The 6230-nt window shown below is 39.6% G+C and overlaps 1 protein-coding gene across 3 annotated transcripts in view; it reads left to right on the top strand.

Moving 5' to 3' along the window:
• Nucleotides 1-6230, top strand: part of LOC112149032 (von Willebrand factor A domain-containing protein 5A) — a 307412-nt gene that overhangs the window by 72987 nt on the left and 228195 nt on the right. The gene's annotated exons all lie outside the window — the stretch shown is intronic.

Here is a 6230-nt window from a genome sequence, read left to right as displayed (position 1 = left end):
AGACTCCAGAACCAGACTGCAGGGTCCAGTTTAGACTGCGGACTCTGATGGTCATGTCTTTGCAGAATCTCCTTCTGCTCGTAGATCTGGTTGTAGAGGCCTGCGAGAGTACGGGACAGAAGAAGGTGGTTCCAGCATTCATGGTAGGGGGGGGGGGTGATATGACGATATAAAACTGTCTTACGATCTTCGAAACACAGTATTCAGACACCTGGAAGACACAAAACCACATGTTGTTCAGTGATGCTGCAGGAGCTTCTTCAAATCTGTCATAAGGTTTCCTTTACATACTCTCCGTTTTATTGAAGACAAAAAGTTTTCTTCATCTTCAGGCTCCTCCCTTGAAGGGTCACCACGGCGATGTGTCCGTCTGCATCAGGCCCAATCCTCTGCATCCTCCTGGCTCCATCCATCATGAAGAGAACCCAAACACAGACACAAGTTTCAGCAACAGAAATCCAAGGAGAGTCATGCAGGGTGGAGGAACCTGAAGACCGAGGCTGGAAAACTTTCTGACTGTGGGGGGAAGCCAGAGAACCCTGAGAGAAGCGTTTTCTTACCCTTTCCCAGCTCTTTACTGATCTCTTGTGATGAAGGTAAAACATGCAGGAGGAGGAGCAAAGAGGAGTGTCATGGATGTATTGAAGGAGGACATGAGGGTGGTTGGTGTGAACTAGGAGGATGCAGATGAGAAGATTCTATAGAGATGGAAGATTTGATGTGGTGCCCCCTAAAGGGAGCGGCCCAAAGTCAAAGAGATTGGCTTTATAAAAGACAGGGGATTAAAAAATGTCAACGTAACAAATGAATTTTTATCATTTACTCTTCACACTTTTTTTTCTTCACAATACAAAAAATGTGGTTATAATTTGTATATTATTTATATATATTATATATTCTATGGTTAGGTCCAGACACAAAATATGATTTTGTGCAAACCTTGATGTTGCCATGGAGATTCACTAAAACTCCATGACTTGGAAATCCTCCATTTTGTGCAGAGATTCACACTGGGAAAGTTGTGTACAAACTCTCATCGAGCCACTAGCCAAAAAAAGGACTAGCGCACATCAGTAAAGGTGAGTTGTTGAAACACAAATGAGAAACAATAAATATTATTTTTCCTTTGGAGGTTAAATGACTGTAAACTAAAGTGAACTTGTCTTTGAGTAAAGGTTTAAAGACTAAACTGTTGTGTTGTAGATATTCCACCATGTTTATTTGTGAAAGCGTCAAGTAGAAATGTTGTTGTATCTTTTTATTCTTGAATGAATTGGAGCTTCATCTTTATTGTTTGTCATTACAGATGCTTAAATGTAAAAGTAAAAGCCCCAATGGCTGGCAGTTCCACAGGGCCCTCCAGGTAAACCTGACCTCAGCTGTCTGTGTTCCAAACATGTCTGACCGGTTTAATTTATAAATCAATTTTGAACTTTATAACTCATTAAAATCGCTTTAGCTGACTGCAGCTTTGATTTCTTCAGAATATTCCTCCCTAAAGTGATCAGGATGATGTCCTTGTTGTCTTTGTTGAGAGTTTGGGTATTTGCTAAATGTCACTCTGAACGCGAAACATCAGTTTATTTAGACTAAAAGCACACAAAGTTCTGGTGTTCCAGATGTTTCTGTGGTTCTGTTAAAATAACTGGATCACATCTTTTACCTGCATCAGATTCAGAGTGCCAGTGGGTCAATGACAGGCCATGGAGATGGTCTGAGTCCTGCTGGTACCCCTCAGCCCTCAACCTCCACTTCACAGGCACACGTAAGCACTCCAAGCACTCTAGATATGAATTCTTTTTCCAGTTTGTCATTTATTTTACAGTAATCGCCACAGCTGCCCCATGCAGTGTAAAGGATGCAGCTGAATGATCTTGGGTCTCCATTCTTGAAGGTCCAGCCTCTGGTCCTCCAGGCGCTTGTGGAGTCGAGGACAAGGCCGTCCGAGAAGTTCCAGAAGGTAAACATAACATCAGCTGTCTGTCGTACAACACCTCAAAGTGTCTGATATGACATTGATACAAAAAGCACACAAACCACTTTTCTGTTATAGAGAGCCAGGGAGCCACAAATGAGAGGAGACCATGAGGAGCCTCTAGCGAAGCTGCAGCGTCTGGATCCTGCTGCTCAGCCCTCTGCTCCACAGGCACAGGTGAGCACTCCACATATGATTTAGTTTTATCGTTTGACATTTTATTTAGCAAAGTAATCCCCACAGCTGCAGCTGAATGATCTTGTGTCTCCATTCTTCTGTCTGTTACGGGTAAACCCTCCAATACCCTGATGTTCCAGAGGTTTCTGTGGTTCCTGAACTCATCCTTCACATGCATTCATTTATGTTGCAGAGAGTCCGGGAGCCAGAGGGAGACAAGGAAGGGCCGGCAAAACAGCAGAGTCCAGGACCTGCTGTTCTGTTGACCTCCAGCCGTCCACCAGCATGTGGTTCACCTCTGTGTGAACTCAAATACCTTTTGTCTTGTTTACATTTAAAATGAACAATCTGCACATTTATCATTTCTCTGTTTGTTTATTTATTTATTGGATTGTTCAATGTTTTGTACTTCATCGATTAGTGTTAATTGATCAGTTCCCTATTAATCATCATGTGTTAAAGCACGTTTTTAGAGAGGAGGCTAAAAACACCATGGTAAGTATTTGCACCCTTTCTTTCAAAGACTTTTCTTTTTTTTATATACTTTGAGAAAACAACAGATTTTCAGTTATATCTTCCTCTTTGAATTCTTTTAGTGATTTTTCCTTCCATGCTTTTCCGTCTTAAGCAGAAATTAAGCAAAGTCATATATTCCTACATCCAATTTCCTCCAAAGCAGCAGCTACCGGTTCAGTCCTGCTTTAGTTCAGCATCCAGTGGGCAAAGTCGAGACTGCAGGCGGGAACTCTGAGGGTACCACTCTGTCATTCCGCTGAGGGTACCACTCTGTCATCCCTACGTTTGTTAGCAACAGGAATGAGAGTTTTAGAAATCCACCAGAGAGTTTTCCACCATAGTCAGACAGTGTGAGGGGAATGCTGCTCAGTGCAACTCAGTTCTTTGGTTAAATCAACATCTTTCCATCAACAGAAGTCCCATGTCATGATCTGCAGCTCCAGTAATGAAAACAGTCAGACTCCTGTTTCCCAGCCCCTCTGACTGGATTTGATCATTTTGGCTGTGTGAAATCAGCCTCCAAGTTTTCTGTTTCTTTAGCCTTTAAATAACCTTTGCCAATTGCAAAGATTCCTTAAATAGTAGCTAAACAGTTAAATCCAAAGCTTTGCATAAAACAAGAATTATGCACACAAATCCAAAGTTACACACAAATCAAGAATTATGCACACACATATCCAAAGTGTGTGTCTGAGAAGAGTGTAGAAAACATCTAGGAGAGCATAAGGGTTTTATATATATCCACAAATGAAATTAAATCAGGAGTTTTGTTTTACGATTTATCAGATCATTTCCCCATATTCCAGTACTCCTTGGAGCTACGAGAAAAAAATATTTGAGTGATGAATTTAAAAAGCATTCAGGATATAATACATCCACATGGAAAGTTATTAATGAATCAATGCAGAGAGAAAAGATTTCCCAGTTATCCTCAATTTTTGTGGATGGTGAAAATCTCTTTAGCAATCCTTATGATAAAGTTTAAAAAAGTGCTATTTTTTTTGTTAATATTGGTTTTGAACTAGTAAATAAAATTCCTTCTTTTCATGATAATACACCACATTTTATCCAAAGAAATGATCCTATTATCCCTTCTTTCAAACCTTCTGATCATCTTCTTACATGGCTCTGCTTTACCTGGTTGACAACATTAACTGTGCATTTGAAAATAATGAATATATTTGCAGTGTTTTCACGGACAAAGCTTTTGATACCGTCAGTCATTAAATTTTATTAGCAAAATTACATAAATATGGATTTCATGATGTTTCACATAAATGGTTAACCAATTACATCACTAACAGAAGTCAATTTGTTTGTTTTAATGGCTACTGTTCAGAAAAAGCTCGATTATCTTGTGGGGTTTCACAGGGTTCTATTTTAGGGCCATTATTATTATTATGTTTCAAAGATCTTTTGCCCGATAATGGTTGCTGACAACACAACTTTTGTTCTTTCCAATTCAAACTTTGAAGCACTTATGAACTATGTTAATGTGGGCTTGACATGTGGTTCCAGTTAAATAAACTTTCATTAAATGTAAAGAAATCTAGCTATATATCTTTAGTGACAAAAAAAAAAGTATATTCTAAAGATTGATCTAAAAATATCATGGAATCTATTAAGATGCCTCAGGTGTCATGATATGCGTAACGAGGCAGACCCAGTTGCTGGAACCCGGAAGGAAGATGTGAGGCAGGAGTGGAATAAATAGATGTTTATTGTCCGTGGAGATGAAGGAGTACGTCCAGAACCAGGAGTGGAGATGGAGACTTGGGGAGCGAGGACCAGCGGCAGACTGGAGCGGCCAGGTGGCTCGAAGAGGTGAGTTCGACAGCGGGTGCGTGACGAGGAGAAGATAGGCTTGGATGAAGAGGAGGTGGAAGGCGAGGCAGGACCCAGGTCGGCACGTGGAAGGTAGGACCTGGAGGTAGAGGAGTTCAGTTGTGAGACGAAGGCGAGACTCAGAGAATACATACGAGACTTGTACATAAGAGGCCAGGTAACTTCACCGGTTAAGGCAACGAACTGGCGAAGAATGCTGGGGAGAGCTCCTCTTAAGTAGGCTGGAGAGTAGATGAAGAGTGCCGACAGCTGGGTCCAATTAGGAGGTGGAGGAGGAGCGTAGGGGGACCATGACATCAGGTGTCATGTACCAAATTCTTGGGCATACTTATTGATCAGAGCTTGAAATGGAAAGAACATGAAAAAATATAACAACATTTTTTAAAAATCCACAAATCTCTTGGTACAATTGTGAATTATGAAGATCAGATATTTTGTTTCCAAAAACTGTCTTTTGATTCTTTTTTATAGCTTAATTTATCCATATCTTTCCTACTGCAATATAGTCTGGACGAGTACATTTCCATCTACTCTCCATAAGATATTCAGTTTGCAGAAACACTTTGTCAGGATCACAACTAAATCAGACTCACACACTCCATCTGCCCCGTTATTTCAGACTTCAATTTCTCTCTACTTATAATATTAATATTTTTCAAATCTCTGTTTTTACATACAATATTATTTTTCATAAAGAAGGTATGCCTGAGCAGCTCTCAGCATATTTTATAGTTAATTTATTGCTCCATTCTCGTTTAACCCATAATTCCTCTCCTCTTCATTTACCTAAGTTTCTCCCTTTCCAAGGTCAGTTTTCAGTTAAATTTCGTGCAGCAAAACTTTGGAATGAAGTCTCTTATGCGATTAAAAACCTGCAACTCTTCAAAGTGTTGTAAAAGATGTTTCAAAAAGCCTTTAATTTCTGTTTAAGTCTTCCTTATATTTGGATATTTTCTGTACTAAAATGTACTCGTCTGGTCATGTCATACTGTCTTGGAAAAGTTTCTCACTTTTGTCCCAATAGTATTGTTTCATGGATGGTATATTTATAATGCTTCTACTTGTGAACCATATATTGCCACTTTTATCTTTATACGTTTTTGTAATACACATGTAGATAAGACAGATATAAATTTTATGTGTTTGATTCTTTCGTGTGTAGGCCTTGAATAAGCCATTTGAGCTTTTTTGCCTCTTCCTGCACTGTGCTTAACTTTCTTTTTATAAATCCTTGTTATGTATTTTCTTTGTGCTAAACAATGAAGACAAAGGTATACACACACTCCACATCCGATGTAGGTCCATAGAGAAATAGAACTGGACGGTTGGGTGGACTCACTGTTGTTATCCGTTGATTGGCAGAAAGTGACGATAACATTTGAAAGCACCAGTATAGCGCTAAGCTAGCATTTCTATTTTCCTCTTTACGGTGCTATTCTTCTTAGTCACTCGCAGTCTTTGTCCAAACATTAAATTCCTGTTGTACACGATGTACAAAAAGTACATAGGTGCGCTAAGCTACTATAGGCAGCAATTCAAAGGGGGCGCAGAGTCAGCTCTTGGAGAAAAAAAAAATCTGTGCAGCTATGGTTTTCTATACGGAAGAGGATTAGGGCCACGGAAGAAAAAAAAGGTCATGGAAAATTCAGACTTTTTTCTCAGAATTCTGAGAATAAAGGAAGAATTAAAGTCAAATCTTTTTTTTCTTAAATGGCCC

Source organism: Oryzias melastigma, linkage group LG13 (assembly GCF_002922805.2).
Source record: "Oryzias melastigma strain HK-1 linkage group LG13, ASM292280v2, whole genome shotgun sequence".
Classification (NCBI taxonomy): domain Eukaryota; kingdom Metazoa; phylum Chordata; class Actinopteri; order Beloniformes; family Adrianichthyidae; genus Oryzias; species Oryzias melastigma.
This window is presented reverse-complemented; position numbering and strand designations above follow the sequence as displayed.